This window comes from Hyla sarda, chromosome 2, assembly GCF_029499605.1.
Source record: "Hyla sarda isolate aHylSar1 chromosome 2, aHylSar1.hap1, whole genome shotgun sequence".
Lineage (NCBI taxonomy): Eukaryota > Metazoa > Chordata > Amphibia > Anura > Hylidae > Hyla > Hyla sarda.
Window position 1 is genome coordinate 226,874,055 of NC_079190.1, and position 16,799 is coordinate 226,890,853.

Consider the following 16,799-nt stretch of genomic DNA (forward strand, 5'->3'; position numbering starts at 1 on the left):
AATTGTGGTCATAAATGAACCAAGCAGGCAGATTTCCTTCCGTCAACTCTTGTGGGCATAATTGGCAGATTACCCCTGTATAGAATTGCTAAGTAGCTCACAGCTCTATCCCTATACCTGTTATAGAAGCATAATCATAGGTCCAGCTATAGAGGGCAAAGATAGCAGTAACACCAAGGCCCTGGTGGACACCAGTATTATTAATAGCACATGTAAAGTAGGGGGGGGGGTCTGTTACAAATTTTGTTTTGAGATCCAAGAGATATTTACTAGATGCTTCATATTGAGCCTTCTCCATTCATTTTATCATCCACCCCTTCTCTAGTGCGCCCGCATCCACCTACACAAGAAGGACATTATTATACAATGGCACACGGTGATCAGAGATCTAGCTAGGATCTGCAGCATATCCTCCGATTGCCAAAGCCTTGCCATTAAAAACTCAGCTCTGTCTTGTGTTGCTCTCTGTTTTTAATGGGAGGAGATCCATCTTATACCTAGCTACAGAATATATTACGGAAGTCAAAGGATTTTATGTAAAATTATAGTAATCTTAAATGTGTACCCGTCAGATCCGACAAAACTTTTTTTTCATATATCACTCAGTACCTAATCCTGACCATGTACATCAAATTATTTTGTGTCTAGCACCTTTATTTATTTTTTATTACACTTTTAATTTAGCTCACTAGTTTCCTCTCAAAGGGAGGGGGCGTGGCCTCACTGTGCAGGTCTCCGCCCCCTCCCTCAGTGTGCTGTCTGCTCACATCTCCCCTAGCATTAGCAAAACTACAACTCCCAGCTTGTCCTCACTGACACAAGCGGGACACAAGCTGACAGTGTACGGTGCACCCTGTTAGCTTGTAAGTTCCCCCCTCTCAGGAGTGTGTGGATTTCGGTAGCGGAAGTTTTCGAGCGTTTATCGGGTCGTTGGTTGGTAAGTGCTGGTATCCGACTAGGGGATATATTATTCTCATGTGTTTTCTCGTATTCGGTTTCATGTAACGGTGGGCAGGGAGCGGGGGTCTGCAGCGCTGTCGACGAGTGCAGCATCGGTACCGGGGTGTCATTGGGACTTGATTGGTGTAATGGTTATGTGGGCACGGCAGTAAGATCGCCGAGAACTCACCAGGGGCTGCAGCTTTGTTTGGGTCCCAGGGGATGGGGGCTGCAGGTCCTGACGCAGTTTCCATTTCGGTGGCTCAGCTGATTGCAGTGCACAGACGCCATCGCTAGGTGGCGCTGCTGAGACACGTGTACTGTTAGTCACATGCTCACTGCATAAAGTCTTGTTGTAAAAAAAAAAAAGAAAAAGTGTTTTTTATTCATTAGCAATGTTATGGGAATAGGGAATACATAGGCTATGGTTACCAATACAAATGCATTAATCACGGTTCTATATATATATATATATATATATATATATATATATCATATACAGTGCATATAGTCATGATGTTTTTTACAGGCTTGAAAATGGTGGTGTGAGGCCACAGAAACGTTGCCTGTATTTTCTGGAATAAATCCCTTCCTTGCACTTTAAGTTGGTGTGCTGCAGTTGCCTTCTATTTGTACCTACAAGTATTGGATCCAGGACCGGGATCCCTGAGACCGCTTGCACCCATTTACTTTTTCTTCACTTCAACCTGGGAGTGCTGCTCTACAAATTTCTTATATATATATATATATATATCTCATATACAGTGCATATAGTCATGATGTTTTTTACAGTACATTCTTTCCGTGTTATGCACAACATGTACAGTCATGGCTTCTGTACGGTACAAATACTCGTAATAGCTTGTGCAGCGGGTACGGTGGCAGCGTGGTGTACAGTCCATACTATCACGGTGTTTACAGATATAGTGTTGGATACAGTACAGGCGCACAGTGTTACATACAGAGGGTACGGTCATAGGTATATATTCAGTACATTCGTTTTGTAGCAATACATATGGTCCACACGGTTATAATATTAAGTGGTACATACGGTATTGTATTTGTTAATTGCAATACGTTTGGTTATTTATAGGGTCTATCTATATGTGCCATAACTATTATAGCAGTCACAAGGTGGGTTTTCCATGGTAGCATTTACAGGGCGTTAATTTCATTCATGTAGTTTCACACGTTATAGTGTTTACAGTGCTTTACCTTGTAGATATATTATAGTGTTACAGGGCATACGTTGTAGCATTGGGGCACACACGTTTCATATTAGTAACATACTTCTGTTACGGTCATTGCATATGCGTTTTTTGCATAGCTTTGGTAGCGTGTAATCTTTTCAGCATTTTCTGTGGTTATATGTATGGAGTCTACAATAGAGCTTTCAAATATATAGGTGATAATGTTTTTGTTTAGCAGCTTCACAGACCTATGTCATAGCCGCTATATCAATGCCTTATGGCATTCTACACTCAGCATACGCGTTTGTGGCAACGATGCCAATCGGTACCCCCATGACATTTATGTCGTGCATACGCCTATGGCATTATACTGTTCATGGACGCTTGCAATACGGTCGGTACTCTCATGGCATCTATATTGATATGATAGGGGCTTCATTGTGCATACACTCATGACATTCATACTGGTCACACGCTCATAGAGTTATACTGTTCATACGCTCTGGGCGTTGGTACTGTTCACACGCCTGTTCATGGGGCACACGCTCGGGGCAGGCATACTGTCATACACTCATAGCAATCATATTGTCTATACGCTCTTGATATTTATACTGTTCACACGCCTGTTCATAATGTTCACACGCTCAGGGCAGGTATACAGTCATACTCTTATAGCAATCATACTGTCCATACGCGCTTAATCTTTATACTGTTTACACGTTCATGGCATGCATACTTTCCATACGCTCATGGCATTTATACTATTCATTCGCTCGGGGTCGCATTCTGGTCACGCTTGTGGTGGTCATACCGCTTTAGGCGCATTGCATTTATAGTTTACATACGCTCATGGCATGTACACGTTTATGGCATTTATACTGTTCATTAGCCCACAGTAGTTATATTGTTCTCCAGCTCATAGTACTTGTTCTTACATGATCGGGCCATTGACACTATTCATACGCTTAGGGCAGTTATATTGTTTCGGCAAATTGGTGTTTACACGTTTCTTATGCTCATGATATACGGGTCATAGCTTCGTAGTAATTCATACTGTTTTATACATTCATGCCGTTTCACTGTCCATACGCTTGTGGCATTTATAATTCCCTTATGCTCTTGGCAATTATACAGATCATATGCTCACGGCACTCATTTCGTTATACGATATTGTTCACAGTCAATCGCGGCAGCAAGTCACCCCGGAGTTCAGTTTTGAGGTAGAAGTTTGGCGGTTCAAGGTTGGGTCAGTGTTCACGATGGGGTTATTAGAGTATAGTCGATGCTACATTGTTTAACCCCTTAAGGACTCAGCGTTTTTCCGTTTTTGCATTTTCATTTTTTCCTCATCACCTTCCAAAAATCATAACGCTTTCAATTTTGCACCTAAAAATCCATATTATGGCTTATTTTTTGCACCACCAATTCTACTTTGCAGTGACATTAGTCATTTTACCAAACAATCCGCGGCGAAACGGGAAAATAAATCATTGTGCGACAAAATTGAAGAAAAAATTTCATTTTGTAAATTTTGGGTGCTTCTGTTTCTATGCAGTCCATTTTTCGGTAAAAATAACACATTATATTTATTCTGTAGGTCCATACGGTTAAAATGATCCCCTACTTATATAGGTTGGATATTGTCGTACTTCGGAAAAAAATCATAACTACATGCAGGAAAATGTATATGTTAAAAATTCTCAACTTCTAACCCCTATAACTTTTTTTTTTTTCCACGTACGGGCCGGTATGAGGGCACATTTTTTGCGCTGTGCTCTGAAGTTTTTAATGGTACCATTTTTGTATTGATCGGACTTTTTGATTGCTTTTTATTCATTTTTTCATGATATAAAAAGTGACCAAAAATACACTATTTTGAACTTTGGAATTTTTTTGCGCACACGCCATTGACCGTGCGGTTTAATTAACTATATATTTTTATAGTTCGGACATTTTTGCACGCGGCGATACCACATATGTTTATTTTTATTTACACAGTTTTTTTTTTATGGGAAAAGGGGGGTGATTCAAACTTTTAATAGGGAAGGGGTCAAATGACCTTTGTTAACTTTTTTTTCCCACTTTTTTTTGCAGTGTTATAGCTCCCATAGGGACCTATAACACTGCACACACTGATCTCTTATGCTGATCCCTGCAAAGCCATAGCTTTGCAGGGATCAGTCAGATAGGCGGTAGATTGCTCAAGCCTGTAGCTCAGGCTTGGAGCAATCAATCGACGATCGGACGCAGCGGAAACAGGTAAGGAGGCCTCCGCCTGCGTCCCAGCTGATCGGAACATCGCGATTTTATCGCTATGTCCCGATCAGCCTGACTGAGCTGCCGGGAACGGTTTACTTTCGTTTTCAGACGCGGCGGTCAACTTTGATTGCCGCGTCTGAAGGGTTAATAGTGCGCCGCACTGCGATCAGTGCTGCGCGCTATTAGCCACGGGTCCCGTCTGTTGTTAGAGGCTGGGCCCGACCCGCTATGACGCGGAGCCATGCCGTTAACCCCTTAAGGACTCAGGGTTTTTCCGTTTTTGCACTTTTGTTTTTTCCTCCTTACCTTTTAAAAATCATAACCCTTTCAATTTTCCACCTAAAATCCATATTATGGCTTATTTTTTGCGTCACCAATTCTACTTTGCAGTGACATTAGTCATTTTACCCAAAAATTCACGACGACACGGAAAAGAAAATCATTGTGCGACAAAATCGAAGAAAAAACGCCATTTTGTAACTTTTGGGGGCTTCCGTTTCTACGCAGTACATATTTCGTTAAAAATTACACCTTATCATTATTCTGTAGGTCCATACGGTTAAAATGATACCCTACTTATATAGGTTTGATTTTGTCGTACTTCTGGAAAAAATCATAACTACATGCAGGAAAATTTATACGTTTAAAAATGTCGTCTTCTGACCCCTATAACTTTTTTATTTTTCCACGTACAGGGCGGTATGAGGGCTCATTTTTTGCACCGTGATCTGAAGTTTTTATCGGTATGATTTTTGTTTTGATCGGACTTTTTTTATCATTTTTTATTCATTTTTTAATGGTATAAAAAGTGACCAAAATACGCTTTTTTGGAGTTTGGAATTTTTTTGCGCGTACGCCATTGACCGTGCGGTTTAATTAATTATATATATTTTTATAGTTCGGACATTTACGCACGCGGCGATACCACATATGTTTATTTTTATTTTTATTTACACTGTTTTATTTTTTTTATGGGAAAAGGGGGGTGATTCAAACTTTTATTAGGGAAGGGATTAAATGACCTTTATTAACACTTTATTTTTACTTTTTTTTCCCAGTGTTATAGGTCCCATAGGGACCTATAACACTGCACACACTGATCTCTCATCCTGATCACAGGCGTGTATTAACACGCCTGTGATCAGTGTTATCGGTGCTTGACTGCTCCTGCCTGGATCTCAGGCACGGAGCAGTCATTCGTCGATCGGACACAGAGGAGGCAGGTAAGGGCCCTCCCGGTGTCCTGCAAGCTGTTCGGGACGCCGCGATTTCATCGCGGCGGTCCCGAACAGCCCGAATGACTAGCCGGGATACTTTCACTTTCGCTTTAGAAGGGTTAATACCGCACATCGCCGTGATCGGCGATGTGTGGTATTAGCCGCGGGTCCCGGCCGTTGATGAGCGCCCGGACCGGCGCGATGTGATGCGGGGTCGCGCTGCGACCCCGCTTCATATTGCGGGAGCTGGCGCAGGACGTAAATATACGTCCTGCGTCGTTAAAGGGTTAATCATAGTCCCGGCCTGTCTACAGGTACGATGGTGATGCAAGGTTAGATTACTCGCAACAGGCCAATGCTTCGGAGTACAGTGGGTGGATAGTTCATGGTATGGCTGTCGGACAGTTCAGCTAGTCTTTAGGTAAGTTTTTCGAGCTCAGTTCTGGTCATAGGTAAATATGCACATCATGGTCAAGGTCTGTCATGGGGTCAGGTTACTGCGTGTCATTTGGCCAACAGTTTGTATCTGGCCTCCAAAATAGGGATCGGATAGTGTAGTTTAGGCCTGATAGGCAACTATCGGTTTAATGACACGTCAGTGGGTTTAGCTTGTATGCTAGCACGATCTAGAGTTAGGGCTGGTTTATTCTTCAGAGTAGGTATAGTGGTCATAGCTACCCATCACTAGGTAGAGCCTTCGTTCATAATTAATTCGTTGATTCTACTGTCATAGGGTCGGTATTAGGGTTTTCAGGGGCAGTGAAGTTAGGGGGTGGGGTTTGTTTATGCATTCTTCTACTTAACCGGCCAGGTCAGGTGTTTTTGCCCTCTAAAGGCCTGCCCTCGGTCGCTGCTATGGACAAGTTTAGACGCTGTTGTCAGGTTAACTTTCCAGGTAGGTCCATAGGACATTTGATGTGAACGTGAGGGGAAGTTTGCTATGATCACGTTACAGTTCGTTCCCCCATAAGATCATTGATCATCACTTTGGGAGGTAACCATCGGGAATTCTAATGTTACCCTTATTCGCATTGGGGCAGCATCGGCAGTGTCACGACACAAGGTTCCTTCGCACATTATACAGGAGTTAGACGGATGGAAGTCTGGCGGCATGCTACTCATGTCCCAAATCCCCACAACAACATGGCTGATGTCTTCAGATACTTGGTATTGCAATTCCAATACATTATTTTCTTCCTACGTAGTTTTGTGTTTTGCCCTTTAAAGGCTAACCCTCGGACGTAGTTTTGGGCACAATTCAACCGCTTTACTATATAGTGTTATGCATATGTGTTATTAGTTTCATTACAGGAACCACCGAAGAAGTGTTATCTACTGGTGTAGGTAAGTCTTGCCGGTCACGTATGGAGCCCCGATGACAAGTGATAAGCCTATCTGCTTGTATTTGTGGGAGGGGCGTTGGATATTTAACGCACGCCCCCGTCACACAGGTGCGTGCCTTGCGTTTGACGAAACCCCCCTTCCCCTCCTTCTTTTCTTTATCAATTAATAGGGTATGCCCTCTAAAGGCCAACCCTCTGTCGCGGTTTATGGGCACAGTTCAACCGCTTTACTATACAGTGTTATGCATGTGTGCTATTAGTTTCGTTACAGGAACCACCGAAGAAGTGTTATCTACTGGTGTAGGTAAGTCTTGCTGGTCACGTATGGAGCCCGGCCACAAATTTCTTCGGGACCAGTGTCACATAGAAACATAGAAACATAGAATTTGTCGGCAGATAAGAACCATTTGGCCCATCTAGTCTGCCCAATATCCTATCCTATCAATAGTCCCTGGCCCTATCTTATATGAAGGATAGCCTTATGATTATCCCATGCATGTTTAAACTCCTTCACTGTATTTGCAGCGACCACTTCTGCAGGAAGGCTATTCCATGCATCCACTACTCTCTCAGTAAAGTAATACATCCTGATATTACTTTTAAACCTATGCCCCTCTAATTTAAAACTATGTCTTCTTGTGGTAGTTTTCCTTCTTTTAAATATGTTCTCCTCCTTTACCGTGTTGATTCCCTTTATGTATTTAAAAGTCTCCATCATATCCCCTCTGTCTCTTCTTTCTTCCAAGCTTATGTTAAGGTCCTTTAACCTTTCCTGGTAAGTTTTATCCTGCAATCCATGTACTAGTTTAGTAGCTCTTCTTTGAACTCTCTCTAGAGTATCTATATCCTTCTGGAGATACGGCCTCCAGTACTGCGCACAATACTCCAAGTGAGGTCTCACCAGTGTTCTGTACAGCGGCATGAGCACTTCTCTCTTTCTACTGCTTATACCTCTCCCTATACATCCAAGCATTCTGCTAGTGTTTCCTGCTGCTCTATTATATTGTCTTCCTACCTTTAAGTCTTCTGAAATAATTACTCCTAAATCCCTTTCCTCAGATACTGAGGTCAGGACTGTGTCAAATATTCTATATTCTGCCTGAGGGTCACCTACTGCACGCACATATCAATAGAGAAACAGATACAGATCCAACGAGTAATCAAATAATATCACAATCTGATTAATCCTACAGGAGAGAGGGGGGGGAATAGGTATGAGGAGATATATGGGAGCGGGGTCTAGGGAAATGGGGGAGGGCCTTGGCCCCTACCTATAATACGCTATTATACGTCCCATACTCTATCCCTAATCCTAGGTGGAGTGTGACGCCCTGATAAGGGCGGACCTGCACCAGAACCTAACCGGAGGAGGCTCTAGACTTTCTGAGGACTTAGGCAAAACTTGTACATGAGGCTCCCACAAACACAATATATGCAAGCGATAATAAAAATAATCAAATAGTATAGTATCCTTAGTATTGTGACGTCACTGTGTATATATTAACCTCTTCAGGACGCAGGGCGTACAGGTATGCCATGGGAATTCTGGTCCCCGCCACTAGCCGGTCCTGAGACCCCCCCATGTCGGCGACCGTCGGAAATCGGCGATTTTCAGCGATTCCGGTTCCCGCTGCTCGGGGGACGGGGACCGGACCAGGATGCCTGCTGAAATCATTCAGCAGGCATCCCGTCTCATCGCCGGAGGGGATACTGAGATCCCCTCATATCGGCGATGGCCGCAGTTCACCAGTAAATACTCACCGGCGGTCTGCGGCGCTTCCGGGTCACGTGAGTCACATGTGACCCCATGACCCGGATAAGGCTGATGATCGGTGGTGTAACAGACACCACCAATCATCATCCATACAGTACTGGGGGCGGCACTGTTGCCATCCCCCAGTACAGCAGTGATTGGGCAGCCGTAGTGACTGCACCAATCACTGCAGTATGGGGAGGGGGGAGGTGGGATCAGGAGCACGCTGCTCCGTTCTGCTCACAATTACTGTGAGATCTGGTGTGCAGGACGGAGCCCTGTGCTGCCATCTCCCCCCTCATAGTAAAAACCAGTACCCCCTTGCTCCCTTTTTGTGGCCCCATGGCACAGAAAGTAGTCTGGGTAAACTTTAGATTAGGTAGGGACAGTTAAAAAACATCGTTTTTTTTTTCAGCGTACTATCCGAAGGTGTCCACGGGTCCGTAGCACCTTTAGCTGCGTGACCCCGGCCCTACTGGGTCACTGCGGTCTGCCGCCAGTGCTTTTTTTTTAGCGCAGACCTTATTTTTTTTTTTTTTGCTTAACGTGTGGCCGGACCCTCTTAGCTATAAAAGAGCGGTCCGCCACTGTTAGCTAAAGCCCACCCGCTGCTGATCAGTCCCGTAGTACTGATCAGCGTTTTTTTACTACAGGCACTTTTTTGGGTTGTAGCGGCTTTTTTATTTTTTGCACTTATAGGCGGTCCGTGCCACCAGTAACAGGCCTGTGCTGTGTGGATGGACCGTACCTCTGTGTGTGGCCTGCCCCACTGCTGTCAGTGATTTATCACTGATCAGCAGGTATTTTTTGGTGTTCAGGTGGGTGCATTTTGTCGGGGTTAAGCGTTTTATTATTTTATTTTTCGGGTATTTTGTGTGGGGGTCTGTGTACTTGCCACCAGCCACTGTTCTGGGCTGAGTGGCCGGACCCCCCACTGACTTCTGCGCTCCCTGCCACCACCAAGCACTAATCAGTGCGCACACCCCTGATTTTTTTGTCGCAAGGCTTTTTTTGCTCCAGAAGTCAGTTTTTTTTTTCTTACCATTTTAGTTTATATTTTTTCTGTTACTGCGGGTTTAGTAAGGTTAGGTTAGGGCGGGTTAGGAAGGTATTATCTCACCACACGCAGCACATACACAAATAAAGTTTTTCCCCCCACATAACTACACTTCACCCCCCATTAGAGCAGGGTGTTTTCAGCAGAGGAGGCATATGCCATACTTGCCTTCGACACTGAAAGCGCCTCAGAGGACGAGGAAGACCCCACCCTCCTTATTTCCTCATCCTCCTTATCATCTAGTTCTGATGATGAGCCACCAAGGTATCGGAGATGCCGCCATGCGGGTCTGCAAACCTCCTCTGCTCCTGACCCTGTGCCTCATGCTAGTATGAGTCCTCCTGGCGCTCATACTAGTCAAGCCCCCCAGCCAAGTTCACTGGTGCCTGGTACCGGAGAACTTGTCTGGACTGAGCCAGCAGACCACAGGCCCGTGATTCCTGAGTTTGTTGGCGACTCAGGAATCAAGATTGACATAGTCGATTCACTGAAATGGACTATTTAATTTTTTTTTAAGTGACGACTTTGTCAATCTGATGGTTGAGCAGACGAATCTGTCCGCCCAACAGTTCGTCACCGCACACCCAGGCTCATTCTTTGCTAGGCCCAATGGCTGGTTCCCAGTCGATGCAGCCGAAATTAGGACATTTTGGGGCCTCGTGCTGCATATGGGCCTGGTCAAGAAACCCAGTGTCAGGCAATATTGGAGTGGGGGCGTCCTTTACCAGACCCTGCTCTACAAGATGGCCATGGCACCTCCCCGGTTCGAGGTCATTCGGAAATGTTTGCATTATGCTGATAATGCGGCATGTCCCCCCCCCCCCCCCCCCCCGAACTGATCCCGCATATGACTGCCTGTATAAAATCAGGCTGGTCATCAATCACTTCATAGCCAAATTTTTGGAGACCTATGTCCCTTGAAGGGAGGTCGCTATTGATGAGCCTCTCATCAGCTTTAAGGGGAAACTCAGCTTTCCGGCAATACATCCCTACAAAGCGAGCGCGGTATGGCGTGAAGATGTATAAACTTTGCGAGAGTACCTCAGGGTACACTTGCAAGTTTATGGTGTATGAGGGACGCGATTCTCGTATCGAACCCCCAGAATGTCCCCCCACTCTGGGTGTTAGTGGAAAAATCGTTTGGGGCCTTTTGCACCCATTGCTAGATAAAGGTTACCACCTTTACGTGGATAACTTTTATACTAGTATCCCTCTCTTCACATCCCTCCCGCCAGATCCACGGTCACTTGTGGGACAGTCTGGAAGAATCAAAGAGGCCTTCCTTCCTATCCCCTCCAAATTCCTATCCCCCGGGGTGAGTCCCCTGCCATGGAAACCTGTTGCTGGTCAGGTATAAGGACAAGATGGATGTCCTTATGCTCACCGCAATTCATGGGAACGGCAGCACCCCTGTCCCTGTGCTAAGTACCGTGGGACCGGTCCTCAAGCCCGATTGTATTCTGGACTACAATCGGTATATGGGTGGAGTTGATCTTTCTGATCAAGTCCTCAAGCCATATAATGCCATGCGGAAAACACGGGTATGGTACAAAAAAGTTGTGGTCTACATGGTAACGGTTGCCATGTACAACTCTTTTGCACTGTCCCAGTATGCTAGCAACACATGGACATACCTGCAGTTTCAAGAGGAAAGAGCGAGTCAGAGCACCTATGGAACTGTGGGCCCCCTGATCTTCCTCGGCCAACACTTTCCAGGTGAGGTCCCCCACACTGGAAAGAAGGGACGATCCCAGAAAAAATGCAGAGTGTGTCGCAAGAGGGGGATTCGTAAGGACACCACCACTCAGTGCGACACTTGCCCCGGGCCTCTGCATTAAGGATTGCTTAAGGGAGTATCACACTTCCATGGAGTTAAAAAATTTTTATCCTTTCACCTGATTTTCATTCCCCAAAATTCGACTCCAATGTACCAGTCCAGAGTACATTGTTTTCCAAAACAGAAAATCACAAAACCTCTTTCCCAATACCCCTGATATCTTCCCCCCCCCCTCTCTCCCCACCTGAGCGGGGTGCACATTTGAGGTAACAGGTTAGGGACGGCCACACACATCACATTCCCAGAATGATGATTCAGAGCATAGAGTTTGGGGTGGGCATCATTTTTACCTTCGGGTCATCATTCTGGGAATTGGCATATCAGTATGAAAATTGCAATTTTACGTTCCTGGAGGGGTTTAGTTTCCAAAATGGTATCACATGTGGGGGGTTTCTGCTGTTCTGGCACTATGGGAGGTTTGAAAATGTACATCACCTCTGACTTCAATATTAGCAAAATTCTCTCTTCAAAAGACCAATGGCGCTCCTTCTGTTCTGAGACCTGTAGTGCGCCAGCAGAGCACTTAACATCTACATATAGGGCATTTTCTTAATCTGGAGAAATTGGGCTTCAAATTTTGTGGTCCATTTTCTCCAATTACCCCTTGGGAAAAAGAAAAATTTGGGGTAACACCATCAATTTAGTGTTAAAATTCAAATTTTCCATTTTCACATCCTTCCTGTACTTATTAGCTGCTGAATACTACAGCGGCAATTCTTAAGGCTCACTATACCCCTTGTTATGTTCCTTGAGGGGTGTAGTTTAAAAAATAGTATGCCATGTGTTTTTTTTTTGCTGTTCTGGCACCATGGGGGCTCCTAATCTGTGGGACAACTATGCTCCTAATCTGGGGGACAACTATGCTGCCTAATCTGGGGGACAACTATGCTGCCTAATCTGGGGGACAACTATGCTGCCTAATCTGGGGGACAACTATGCTCCTAATCTGGGGGACAACTATGCTCCTAATCTGGGGGACAACTATGCTGCCTGATCTGGGGGACAACAATGCTGCCTAATCTGGGGAAAAACTACCCGGCCCTCCACAATATTTTTAGTTTCTCATGTGGCCCCATGGGATAAATAATTGCCCACCCCATTCCTCCTCAACCCCGGACATTCCTTAACCTGGAGCCGCCCGGGGAAAGGAGAAAGTGAAGACAAGAGACTGGTGAGACCTCTCTGCAAAATTGTGTATTTAATGCAGTGTTTCCCAACCAGGGTGCCTCCAGCTGTTGCAAAACTATTACTCCCAGCATGCCCAGACAGCCTTTGGCTGTCCGGGCATGCTGGGAGTTGTAGTTTTGCAATAGCTGGAGGCACCCTGGTTGGGAAACACTGATTTAATGTTTTAATGTGTGAAACTATCTGCTGCGCTCTGTATCTAATCCTGTCATGTGTGATACTGTCTGCTGAGCCTGTATATCCAAATCTGTCATGTGGGATATGAGCCTGTGTATCTAATCCTGTCATGTGCGATACTGTCTGCTGAGCCTGTGTATCTAATCCTGTAATGTGTGATACTGTGAGCTGAGCCTGTGTATCTAATCCTGTCATGTGTGATACTGTCTGCTGAGCCTGTATATCCAAATCTGTCATGTGGGATACTATCTGCTGAGCCTGTGTATCTAATCCTGTCATGTGGGATACTATCTGCTGAGCCTGTGCATCTAAATCTGTCATGTGTGATACTGTCTGATTAGCCTGTTTATCTGACGTTGCGCAGGGGGACGTCACTCGTCATCAGAGAGAGCCAGCGTTGCTGTCGCGCACCACCACTACCGCCGCCGCTTGCATACATAGGGTTTTGGTAGGTATTCTCTAAATGTAAATTTTTTTGTGCTTGTGCGATATAGGAAAATTCCCCCCGCATGTATATTGTATCCCTCCAATCCCCTATGCCATTTCTTAAACCCCCCTCCAATCCCCTATGCCATTTCTTAAACCCCCCTCCAATCCCCTATGCCATTTCTTAAACCCCCCTCCAATCCCCTATGCCATTTCTTAAACCCCCCTCCAATCCCCTATGCCATTTCTTAAACCCCCCTCCCATCCCCGTGCCATTTCTTAAACCCCTGATCCCTCAGCCCCTGTGCAATCTGGCCCCTCCCCTTTTGTAGCTCCACCCCCACATAGCCACACCCATGACCGGTATTTTTCTGAGGGAAAGGTGGCAACCCTAGTGACATCACACCCGCCCCTCAACCAAAGTCTATGGGAAGGGGGCTTGACAGCGGTCGCGCCCCATTCCTATAGACTTTCGTTGAGGGGGCGGGCGTGACATCACGAGGGGCCAGGCGTGATGTCACGAGGGGGCGGCCTCGAACACGGAAGCCCGCACACAGCGTTCGGAGTAATGAACTTCCGGACGCTGCGAGCGGAGCTGCGAGAGAAGCTGTTGCTTCTTATTCAAAGGACTTACTTAATCATGGGTTACATATTTTATGGTTAACCTTGAATTCGACATTCAGACCAGAGGGCTTTAAGAGTGTGTAAATCCAATATAACTACCTTCTTTTCAAATGACTGATCCTGTCACCTCCCTTTTTCAATGGGGGACATGGTCAATCAATGTACCAGTGTTTCCTAACCACACCAGACAACCAGTTAGAGAGTCCCGAGTAGGTAGAGACAACGGCCACCCTAGAAGGGTACCCCTTGTCCCTAGCTTTTGTGGGTGCCACTTCTTTCTTTTGTCTGATAACTGTGTCTTTACACTGTGCAATAAGCTGTTGTGGGTAACCTCGCTCAGCAAAGTTGGATGCCATTTTAGCAAGTGTTGGCTCCAATCTATCTTCTGAACTCACTATTCTTCTGGCACGTACCATTTGACTAATTGGCAGGGAGCGTAACATGGATCTTGGATGTTGACTCTTAAATCTTAACATTGAAAAACCTTCTATTTGTACTACTGTGTCCAGAAAGTGAATCGCCCTATCTGAGTGGGTTAAATTTAATGTTCGGGTGTATGTTGTTAAGATAACTCATGGAAATCCAGGAGATCTATACCGCCACCATCCCAGATGAGAAAAATGTCATCTATGTATCTCCACCAGCACGTGGCTGAAGTGGTGGGACACATAGACGTACTCCTCCTCCTCCAGGTGGGAAACAAACATGTTGGCATAGGTTGGCACAACAATCGTCCCCATTGGGGTTCCAGTGCACTGGATGTAAAACTGTTCGTTGAATTTGAAGTCATTCTTAGTGAGTACTAGCTCCAACAATCTAATGAGGAAATCTACATGTGCTGGTGAAAAATCTATCAAGATCGACAAGGTTCTGCGACCATATGTGAGCAAAGCAAAATCACATTTGAGGGACACTTCCCAATTGGAGAAAATCAAGAATATCTTTGTTCCAGAGGGGGCCATTCTGACCTCTCTGGACATTGTAAGTTTATATACATCAATTCCGCATAAAGGTGGTATCTCAGCAGTCAGAAGTGTGATCTTGACAGATTTTTCACAAGCACATGTAGATTTTCTCATTAGATTGTTGGAGCTAGTACTCACTAAGAATTACTTCAAATTCAACGAACAGTTTTACATACAGTGCACTGGAAACGCCATGGAGACGAACGTTGCACCAACCTATTCCAACGTGTTTGTTTCCCACCTGGAGGAGGAGTACGAGACTGGTACCAGGGAGCGGAGTCTAAGGAGCCACTGGTTTTCACCAGAGCCCGCCAAACGAAAGCGGGATGCACTTGCTGCGGCAGGCGGCTCCCAGGTCGCTACCCCCATCACGACTAGTCCACAAAGGCAGCCGAGGTGATGCATGGCACAGAAGGATGAGACGTACTCAGAGGCGGGGACAGGCAGGTAGGTCAGGGCAGGCGGCAAGGAACAGTGGTCAAGGAACGCTTTCTCTAAGGCAACAGGGCACAAAGATCTGGCAGGGAACAGGAGGAAGTGCGGGGTTAAATCTCTGAGAACCAGCACGCGTGTGCCCTAGGAGGCGGGTATGCACACGTTGGCTAGCAGGGAGAATGGAAGAAGCAGGAAGACGACAGGGCAGGTTAGAAGCAGCGGACCGCGCGCTTTCGCATTGCATCATGCGAAGCACAGTACAGTCTGTGCAGGGAGTCGGGCAAAGAGAGCACCCACGGCGTAATCCATGTTACGCGCCCTGCTAATTAGTCAAATGGTACGTGCCAGAAGAATAGCGAGTTCAGAAGATAGATTGGAGCCAACACTTGCTAAAATGGCATCCAACTTTGCAGAAGGAGGTTGCCCACGACAGCTTATTGCACAGTGTAAAGACACAGTCATCAGGCAAAAGAAAGAAGTGGCACCCACAAAAGCTAGGGACAAGGGGTAGCCTTCTAGGGTTGCCTTTGTCACTACCTACTTGGGACTTTCTAACAGGTTGTATGGTGTGCTTAGGAAACACTGGCATATCCTGCGAGATGGCTTTGAGAACATTGCAGAATTTAAAAATGTACCTACTGTAGATCGTGGAATTTGAAAGATCAGCTGGTACAAGCTGATATCTCTACATCTACCACTAAAGAGAGTTTCATAACGTCCAAGAATTTGGGATAATTTCCATGTCGATCTTGCATCAATTGCTCCCTTATGCAAAAAGGTAATTCCTTTGTACTTCCAGGAACGGGGGTGGAGTACAGAATAAAACACTATTTAACCTGTAATTCTACGTATGTTGTGTACATTTTGTGGTGTCCCTGTAAGTTGATCTATGTAGGGGAGACCACGTGGGATTTTAAGACCTGAATAAATCATCATAGATACACCATACTTAAAAAGAGACAGGACCTCCCTTTTGCAAAACATTTTTATGATTGTGGACATGTGTTAAGCCTATCAGGCTGTGTTTGTGGGAGGGGGTGTTGGATATATAAACACACGCCACCCCCTCCACAGGTGCGTGCGGTGCGTTTGGCGGTGTTTTAAATATCCTGTGCACTGCTGAGAACTCGTACATCCCCTTTAGGAGTGGAGCGGAGTGTCGGTTACGGAGGTATGTGCATGGTGTCAAGCTGTCACAGTTCGGTGGTGTGGTAAGTGCCGGTTACTGGCGATATGGTTATACGTTCATGTTTTCGCTGTGTTTATTCCCCACAGCATCGTTGGTATGGTGGGGGCTCACTTGTCAGGGACTGCAGCGCTGCCCACATCAGGGTCTGGGGTTTCATGCTGTGACTGCGCTTTTGTCTTGCTGGCAGGCTTGCGGCCTCACTG

At 45.7% G+C, this 16,799-nt stretch overlaps 1 protein-coding gene across 1 annotated transcript in view; it reads left to right on the top strand.

Annotated features, from left to right (window-relative positions):
• Positions 1-800: 800 nt before the first annotated feature.
• Positions 801-16,799, top strand: part of SUMF2 (sulfatase modifying factor 2) — a 41,204-nt gene continuing 25,205 nt past the window's right edge. Inside the window, exon 1 of the mRNA XM_056556499.1 lies at positions 801-937. The gene's annotated coding sequence lies outside the window, so the exon portion shown is untranslated. The remainder of the gene's footprint in view (positions 938-16,799) is intronic.